The sequence below is a fragment of the Triticum dicoccoides genome, chromosome 1A (genome assembly GCF_002162155.2).
Source record: "Triticum dicoccoides isolate Atlit2015 ecotype Zavitan chromosome 1A, WEW_v2.0, whole genome shotgun sequence".
NCBI classification, from domain to species: domain Eukaryota; kingdom Viridiplantae; phylum Streptophyta; class Magnoliopsida; order Poales; family Poaceae; genus Triticum; species Triticum dicoccoides.
In genome coordinates, this window is record NC_041380.1 from 573044736 (window position 1) to 573055381 (window position 10646).

The window sequence follows — 10646 nt, forward strand, 5'->3', positions numbered from 1 at the left end:
CCCAAACTCAAACGCAACACGAGCACCATCGACGATCCTTAGCTATCAAGTATGACAATGATACCCATACGCCGCCGAGAATCAGGTACTATTATCCAATGGTCGGCGCCTACGTTCACTTCCCTAGCATAAGCACCGCACCTTTGAATTTCTTCAGGGCATCATTCAGTTTTTCATGAGACGCGTTATTCTGCTTGCACCTGTAGGGCCATACTTCTGGCAGTGAACATGTTAGATGTGCTAAATTACATACCAGTGCACATATAGTTAATATGCTTTAGTTTTGTTCTGATGCCACCTGTTGGTTCCATTAGACTGCTCAATGTCTTCTATGCTTAATTACACATCAGCAAACTAGCATGTGGTTCCGCTGCTTTTTGTTCGTTTTACCCTACATTTTCTGATGCTAGCTATTACATCACTGCTCCGAGCCTCTGTTCATTACTTGTTTGTGTGTTCTTGATCTTCCCAAGTTGCATGACTAATTTGATGCTTCTATTAATTATGGAGCTGCCAACCCCATCAAGCAAAATATTTGTTCTTTTGGGGCTGGCACCTCGAACAAGCATAAAAATAGAGGGAGGCAGATATATTGTCATGTATGCACACACCCTTCTTTCATTAGTTTACATGAACCATTGATGATCAATTCGGACCAGTGCATGCGATTAAAATTAATTTTACCTAAATAGATGGTGCAGAATAAACTACAACAACTAGATTTGGAACCACGGGATGTTGACGATATCTTCAAAGAACATTGCAACAGCAGCTAGGCTTCACAACAACATATGGTAAGCCAGTGTGTTCTAGTACATGTGAAATGTAATGCGAGTGGGCTGCTTCCTTGGCTTGTGCCCTCAACGTGTAATCCTATCGAATTACAAATAGTTCAGTTGTCTGCTTTGCTGTATTGCTTGATTCGAATGCTTATTTGTTGTTACGCTATACCTGAGTTGGCCAATATGTCAGCAGTGCCTGCTGTACTATCGTAAAGAAATGCATGCCTATTTCATTTGCGTCCTTAACTTTTCCTCTCAACTTCATCACAAGACTATCTTCGTAGTTTATATGAGGCCACACTATTAAGTGCTTTCTCAGATTATTTCAACTGCTTAGATGCCTTGGCAACTTAAATATAGCGGTTGTATACTCCCTTTCAACTAGGGATGTCAACTGGGTCCCGTTTAATCCCGATTAAAGTCCACTAGTGGTATGATAGTTCAAAAGAGTTTCTATTTTTTGAGGAAAATGAACTAGGGAGGTAGCAAAAACTAACTAGATGGGATTGGCGGATGTCGTTTATTTGCCACTTACATCCCTAGTTTATCTTACCATTTTAATTTCTTTTCGGCTGATGATGCTTCGAACCATTTAATTATAGTTTGCCATGCTCGGCAATAATTCGTCTGTCGTTTACCATGTAATCTTACTGCCTGGATCTTACGATAACTATCTCTTACTGATGTCCAGCGGAAACCTTTCAGGATGTCGTTCACACTAGGACACAATGTACAACCCCATAATCTATTTGTGGAAGCAGTGCGCCATCCATGTTACCAGATGGTAGCAGTTCAGAGGCAACACCGCCAGAGAGCAGTCTGAGCACAGATATTATAGTGCTTGAGGCTCTACTAGAGGCAGAAAGAGATGGTGTGGCTGCCATGAATGAGGTAATCTTTATCTTGAGGTTGGAAATTACAGAATTAGCGGCACACATTATGCAAGCAACCCAAGAATTGGAGGAAGTAAGAATGTTGCATTTGAAGACGGAGGAGGTCCTGCTGTTTCTGCTATCTGAAGCCCAAGGTAATCCCGGTTCTTCTTTAGATACCAGTTCAAATTGTCATTAGATTATTGTACTTGCATGTAGTGTCATGTCTTTGAATGGATTATGTTGCAAGACCCCATAAGTTGTCCATGTGTTGTAATTATCCGAATTTTTTAGGCGAGGTAATCCTTAGTACTTGTATGATTGACATAATGTGACCTATTTTTCGTGTGAGCATATTGTATTGGATGAAATAACTGTTTGACTCAGAGTGTATCCAACCTACTGAATTCGAAGATCACGGCATTTCTAAATCATAATCATATATAAAGGTGGAATAAATCTTTGTTGTGGTTTTGAAGAAATAAATAACAAAACATATAATTATCTGTGGATATTCGTAATCGAATACAAATTGGATTTGAATTTAGTTTGCCAGGTCCCAGGGCAAACGTGAATGCTAATTCTCCCAAGTTTTGAACGAAGCGGCTAAAAACCCACTATAATTTGTTGGATGCCCGAAGCAAGTGTTTGCGAGATGGAAATTACTGTCTACCCCTGACACTTGACATCTTTATCGACTGGATTTACACTGCTGTCAATAGGGGTAGACTAGTAACTTCGATCAGATGTGACACCGGCCTCTGAGCCCATTCATACACGGTGGGTGCCAAACGTGGGTGGCAAAACACATTTGATTCAAGCTCATCCGAAAGACATGTGTCTCTTCCTCCATTTCCCCATTCATACACGGTGGGCGGAAAAACAAACTCTCCTCATCTGAAATCGATGTAGGCTAATATTTTAAATAGAGGCAGATGTGTAACTTCCATCAGACGTGACACAACCGCCCTACCTGTCAGCCCTGTTCATACACCATGGGCGCCAACCGTGAGCGGCAAAACACCCTCTCCTCGCCCGACATAGTTACCGGCAAATATTAGGGAGATGCGAGATTACCGTCCTATCCCCAACCGACACGATGTCCGAAATTTTAAACGGGGGATAAGTTCGTAACTTTCCCCCATTTCAGAGAAGCGCGTCCCAAAGTTTGAGATCCCCCCTCCCCTCCATTTCCCCATTCATACACCATCGGCGGCACGACAACCTCCGCACTGCAGACAGCCTCCTCTGTCCGCCACCCCATCATCCACCTTGCCGGAGCCGCTACCCCTACCCCGTCGTCCACTGCAAGATATGGACGTCTCTTATCCACGGCGCTAGACCAGGATGCTTTCATCGCCTCCTCTCGCTTCATCGGCGTTGTCGTCCACCTTGCTGTTGCCGATCCTACGACCGCCTCGTCCACGGCAACAGGATATATCCCCCGACCCGGCCGTCTGCTGTCTAAAGTCTTCTTCCCCGCCACCGACAGCCATCGCACCCGCAGCACCATCAAAGTATCAGCATGGGCCTACACGGCGTCGCAAGAGAGGTGGTACTCTTCCATATGCGCTTAAGTTATTGATCTCACCCGGAAAATAGATCGTAATTTGTTTACTGTACTTTTCTTGTCCATACCAAATCGTAGTGGCTAGTTGAAAGCAAACATTGGTTGCAAAGTAGCTTTGTCCAGTTTGCACCTTCAGATCCGCCATGGCACGAGCACTATACTCATAAAGCTTATGGTTTCCCCCTTTATATTCACTACCATCATCGTAGCTGCTTCGTGTCTTGCTAGCACTGCACCTCAAGACGTCAACCCAAAGCTTACGTGTTGAAATACGAATCTGATATGATGCTCATATCACTAAAACAGAGAATTTTTAATTGGTCACCTAATGTTCCTATATTCGTTTCGAAAAGCATGTGTGCCACCCACTGGTCCAGCTAGTTCCACTTTCCTGATTTTTCTCTTGATGCTTACGGTTTTCCCCTTTTATCTACTCTACTATGATCTGTGTAGGTGCTTTCTGTCGTACTAGCATTACTCCACCCTTCAAGCTAAAAAACACAACACTCAGAATTCGAAAGCTTAGTTGTTCAAATAAGATTGTGATATGATACTGATATTAGTTAACCGACACATTTAGTTGGTTAGCTAAAGGTCCCACTTGAGTTTCCAAATGCATGTCGCAACATATAGAGAGACAGCATAATTGCATTTCTTTGTCACTTGTTGACTATACTTTCTTGTCCATACCAAATCTTAGTTGTTATTTCAAAGCAAACATCAGTTGCTGACTACCCTTTATGCGGTTTGCAGCTTCAGATCTGCCATCCCACTGCCACGGTCAACACTGTACTCATCATGCTCATGTTTTCCCCATTTTATGATGACCACAATGAGCGTACGTGGTTCGTGTCGTAATAGCACTGCTCCACCCATCGAGCTAAACAAGCTTAGTTGTACAAATTCATATCTGATATTAGTAAAACTGAGAGATGTTTAATTCGTTAGCTAAATGTTCCTACTTTAGTTTTGAAATGCATTTTAGCCACATATGGAGAGACCAGAAAGAATAGTATTTCTCTGTGCACTCTGGTTCATCATGGGTGGCCAACCGACATTGTATTGAAAGACTTGTAATATCTTCAATCTGCTTGCTCTTCTGCTCTTCTCTAAGATGATACTCTTCTCTTGCGGTCGACTGGTCAGGTCGAGTTGTTCTCCCTTAGTATATTTTGAATCTGTCAGGTCAGGTCGACTTGTTCTTCTTTACTATATGTTGAAGCTATCATCTGCGAAGTGTCATCACTTCTGGAGCTCTCATATTTTGAGTAGTAGGCCACATTATATTAATGCACACAACAAATTACAGCATGCATGGCATCTTTTAAAAGAATTGCAGAGATAGCACAAAGGGGTTTGCAGGGAGGCAATATTGGATTAGAATCACTTCTGCATTACAAAGAAAATCTCACTTGTTTTTATGTTTCCATGCATGTCAGATATTGAACATTATAAAAATGAATATGAGAATGGGCGCACGAGAGGAATATTGTGGAACGATCCACTGGCTAACAAACTTGGCATGGTGGAGGATGGCCTATCTTATTCACCCATCAAGGTGCTTGCTCTAACTTTGCAAAGTTGTATTGGTCGCACATATTTCGCATCTGACCTCTTGCATTACTTCTACTTTGTTACACCATCTGCTTAGTTTAAGCATCATATATGAGTATATGCCATACCTATCCATTTTCTGTACCTATTCCATGTGTCGCCACACTATGTTATTCCAGTCAAATGTTGTTCTTTCGTAATAGATGTCCAAAAGGAAGAGGGTGAGTGCAGATCGTCAAGTAGTACAAACTAGGTATTTGGAAGAGGTAGTGATACCTGTTAAATCAGATAGATCAGTAGCAAGAAAACACATGCCCAACTGTACCACACTTTACCCCTACTCCTGTGGCCAAACCCCTATTAGAACTGCTGGGAGCCCAGCGTCAGGTACTGTCTATGATATCAATTCAAAATTTGAATTCCTAAATTTCTGCTTTTGCCTTACCTTCTCTCTTGTATGAAAACTAATTTCAGATGAATCTCCTTGCTCAAAGGATCATACGATCTCAAAACAATAATGGGCTCTGCATTGCTCTTGTCAGTACCTCTCTCCCTTTTGCCTTGTAACGCTGTACTTAATTAATTGCTATTTGATTATGTATCATCAGTCTGCACCTGAGCTTCATTATCCTCTATTTCTTCCAATATTATTTGATCTATATTTACTCTTTGCAAAATGTAGAATAATGGCAACGCTTATAAAGAATTTTCTTTGGGGAATTTATTGAATTATCCTTCCATCAACATGGAGAAGGGCTTTATCCAGCCCGTGTTAACATGTAATGTAAGTTCATCCTTCTCAAGCCTTCAAACTTTGTTCTAGTATAGATTTGGATAGGCATCATTTCCTCCACTGCTGTTTGCTTTGCTGTTTACATCTGATTGGATGTTTGCAACAACTACCAGTTTCAAATTGTAGTTGTAAAAACATGTTCCTTATGCAGAACAGATCCATTTATTTGCTTATATAATTGTGAAACCTGTTATGTGTCTCCTTGTTTCTCTTTCAGACTCGTATCTCTTATGCCAGGCAGAACTTTAGGGAAGATAGTGAGCCAAACCATCTTGAGGACAGCGAGATGACCCCAAGGTCCTGTCTTGATGAAGACAGTGAGTTGAAGCTACTCAGCAGCAGGTGTGAGACAACCTTTGTGCAATCGCTGCCTCAATCAGTTCGACTTCTTTAGTCTCAACTTAAAGCGGAAAGGCTTGCTTCAGCTCAGCTCCGACTTGAAGTCAAAGATGCAATGAAGATGTCAGAGGACTGCCGTGCGCACCATCATGCCTTAAATCTAGTGTTGATGCATCTATCATTGACATAACTAAGGTCTACTCAGCTTCTTCAGCTATTTGGGGGGCACGACCTGGCCAATCCTTGTGCCTTCTGAAGTGCTCTCAGTTTTGTATATTCTTTTGTCGCGCATTTATTTGCACTGGTGGCGAACTTTGATGCCCAGTGGATGTAATATGTGTGATAGCCATGATAGCCTAGCGTAAGTTGCTTACTTATTTATTTCCTTGTTGTCTTGTTTATTTGTTTGATTGTAGTCAATGCAGTTCTTTTTCCATGGTTTGCTAGTGGCTGCAATAACCTATTTTTTAAAACTAGGCCACAATAACCATGGGCTAATATTTACTGTAGTGACACTGGACCTCCTACGGGCCGTAGAAACAATGGGCCTTCTACGGGCCGTAGAAACAGCGGGCCTTCTACGGGCCGTAGAAACAGTGGGCCTTCTACGGGCCATAGAAACAATGGGCCTTCTACGGGCCATAGAAATGATGGGCCTTCTACGGGCCGTATCATCAATGGGCCTTATACGGGCAGTATCATCGATTGGCCAAACATGGGCCAATAACAGGCCGCATTATGGCCGTAAATGGGCTAGAGTTGGAATCGTCCGTTCATGGGCCGACCATAATGGGCCATCGTTAATAGGCCGTATTTGATGACGCTATGAAAACGGCCCAACGTATTAACGGACCACAAACGGGCCGACTGTAACCACGGGCTGAATTTGTCCCAGAAGCAGAAAATGACAGTAACGGGCCGTAAGTAAACGAATGCTGGAAATGAGCCCAAGAATAAATGGGATCTGAGAAGGACGAAAGATAACATGGACTAGAAATGGCCCAACGGAATAACGGGCCGTTAATGGGTATAAAGTTATACACTATTCATAACGGGCTAGTTTCACCATGGTCCGTTAATGGCTGTAAAGTGATACACTGTTCATTACGGGCCAGTTTCACCACGTGTCGTTAATAGGCCAAGAGTTACATAGGGCCTCATATGGGCCGAAAGACGTCATGGGCCATACATGGGCCAGAAGTGAAAATGGGCTGGAATAATATTGGGTGGCCCAGATGACGCTACTGGACCTAATTCGGATAGGGCGTAACGGGCCTTGGGTTAGCGGGCTGTATATGGGCTATATGCGAACATGCCGTTAACAGGCTTTACATGGTCTGGCCCGCCACCTTTTGACCAAGTCAAACGGGCCGGCCTTTTCACAGGAATGGGCCTCTATTGGGCCGTGCCATGTGTCGACGTATCATAGGCGCCTTCTGTCCAATGAGTGGATGACATCTGTCCCAACGATGAGCCGACACATATTTCCTCCAGCCAATGATGATTTTACATGTGGAAAATCCCCATTGGTCGGGGCTGTTAACGGGTTATCGGATCCAAAACCCGACCCGATAGCTTAACGGTGTTCTGTTACGATGGATGCCACATGTCGGTCACCCTTGATGAAAGCACTTCTGTGACACGCGATTTATCGTCATGGAAGTGGACACTTCCGTGATGATAATTTTGGTAATGTCATGGAACAGTTCTACGACAGCACAGGTATGACTATATTGATTCTGTCATAAATTTGTCATGGATGTACATGTATGAAAAAAAACGCGACCTACTGTGACACACACGTATCATCACGGAAGTGTATTTTTTTTGTAGTGTGTCATGCAAGTTCTTTTGCATAAGCACGTATGACTATATTCGGAATACATGCCTACATTACATTGACGAACTGGAGCTAGTTCTGTGTCACCCTAGGTTATGACTGTTACATGATGAACCACATCCGGCATAATTCTCCATCACTGATCCATTGCCTACGAGCTTTCCATATATTGTTCTTCGCTTATTTACTTTCCCATTGCTATTGCTATCATCACTACAAAATACCAAAAACATTACTTTTACAACTGTTACCTTTTGTTACCGTTATCACTACTATCATATTACTTTGCTACTCAATACTTTGCTGCAGATATTAAGTTTCCAGGTGTGGTTGAATTGACAACTCAGCTGCTAATACTTGAGAGTATTCTTTGGCTCCCCTTGTGTCGAATCAATAAATTTGGGTTGAATACTTTACCCTCGAAAACTGTTGCGATCCCCTATACTTGCGGGTTATCAGTCCTCGGGAGCGCTTTTCTCTATATAAGAGTTTGTCCAGGCTTGTCCTTTGCTACAAAAAGGATTGGGCCACCTTGCTGCACTTTATTTACTTTATTTACTTGTCGCTCGTTACAAATTATCTTATCACAAAACTATCTATTACCTATAATTTCAGTGCTTGTAGAGAATACCTTGCTGAAAACCGCTTATCATTTCCTTCTGCTCCTCGTTGGGTTTGACACTCTTACTTATCGAAAGGACTACAATAGATCCCCTATACTTGTGGGTCATCACAACACAGTGGGGGCATTACACCACATACCTCGTCGGCCATCAAGCCACCGGTCTCTATTCAACATGACCGTTCAAATCCCATACATTACTAGCAGTTCGGCTCCCACAGTCCGCCTCATATACCTAGAAAATCTGTACCGCGCATACATAACTACGCACTTAAAATACCCTAGGCAACGGCAGAAGCGCAACACGGACAGACCTGAAAGTACTCCCATAACTTTCCTTTTTTAATTATTTTTTTCTTGTTTCCCTCCACAGGTGGCTCAATGGCTGGCCTCGGACTCTATCGAAGTCCGGGTCCGTACACTCACCTAAGGGCTATTTTTGTCAAGGAGTCCCTTCACCGAGGACAGGCGGCGCAGACGTGCGACGAGAGGTCCAAAATAACTTTTTGTAGACCATACTCTCTAGTTCGAGCCTGTAAAGTGCCTTTTTCCTCCGCCTCCGACCCCTGGCATATCAAATAGCCGGGGTTGCGGCTTTGTTATCTATATACATGATTGGCACATCACTCAGATCCTAGTAAAAATAATCCACTCTTTTCTAAAAGTACCGAGTTTTTCCCCTACGGTTGTCTCAAACGTACACCTCGGCATACCTTGCCAAGGGCTCGGTATGGGAACAAACGAGTTGCCGACAAGTCCGAACAGCTCTATAGCATACTTCAGTGATAACCCACAAGTATAAAGGATCACAATAGTTTTCGAGGGTAGAGTATTCAACCCAAATTTATTGATTCGACACAAGGGGAGCCAAAGAATATTCTCAAGTATTAGCAGTTGAGTTGTCAATTGAACCGCACCTGGAAACTTAATATCTGCAGCAAGGTATTTAGTACCAAAGTAATATGATAGTAGTGGTAATAGTGGCAAAAGGTAATGGTAGCAAAAGTAATATTTTTTGGTTTTATAGTGATTGTAACAGTAGCAACGGAAAAGTGAATAAGCGAAGAACAATATATGGAAAGCTCGTAGGCATTGGATCGGTGATGGAGAATTGTGCTAGATGTGATCGATCATGTAACATTCATAACATAGGGTGACACAGAACTAGCTCCAGTTCATCAATGTAATGTAGGCATGTATTCCGAATATAGTCATACGTGCTTATGGAAAAGAACTTGCATGACATCTTTTGTCCTACCCTCCCGTGGCAGCAGGGTCCTATTGGAAACTAAGGGATATTAAGGCCTCCTTTTAGTAGAGTACCGGACCAAAGCATTAACACATAGTGAATACATGAACTCCTCAAACTACGTCATCACCGATAAGTATCCCGATTATTGTCACTTCGGGGTTAGTGGATCAGAACTCATAATAGGTGACTATAGACTTGCAAGATAGGATCAAGAACTATCATATATTGATGAAAACATAATAGCTTCAGATCTGAAATCATGGCACTCGGGCCCTACTAACAAGCATTAAGCATAGCAAAGTCATAGCAACATCAATCTCAGAACATGGTGGATACTAGGGATCAAACCCTAACAAAACTAACTCGATTACATGATGAATCTCATCCAACCCATCACCGTCCAGCAAGCCTACGATGGAATTACTCACACACGGCGGTGAGCATCATGAAATTGGTGATGGAGGAAGCTTGATGATGACGATGGCAACGGATTCCCCTCTCCGGATCTCCGAACAGACTCCAGATCAGCCCTCCTGAGAGAGTTTAGGGCTTGGTGGTGGCTCCGTATCGTAAAACGCGATGAATCCTTCTCTCTGAATTTTTTCTCCCCGAAAGTGTATATATGGATTCAGGGTTGAGGTCGGTGGAGCGTCAGGGGGGCCACGAGGCAGGGGGCACGCCCAGGGGGGTAGGGAGCGCCCCCACCCTCGTGGACAGGTGGTGGGCCCCCTGACATGGATCTTTCTTCCAATATTTTTTATATATTCCAAAATAATTTGTCGGTTTTTGGGTTGCGGCAGACCCTTGAGGTTCGAACACTGGGGTGCGCCTGGAGATTTCGCCTTCTACCTACCTGCACCCCTCCACCTCGCTAAGATCTAAGCTATGGAAAGAACAGCACAAGAGACGCAGGGTTTATACTGGTTCGGACCACCGTTGTGGTATAATACCCTACTCCAGTGTGTGGTGTGGTGGATTGCCTCTTGGGCTGATGATGATGAGAAATACAAGGAAGAACAGCC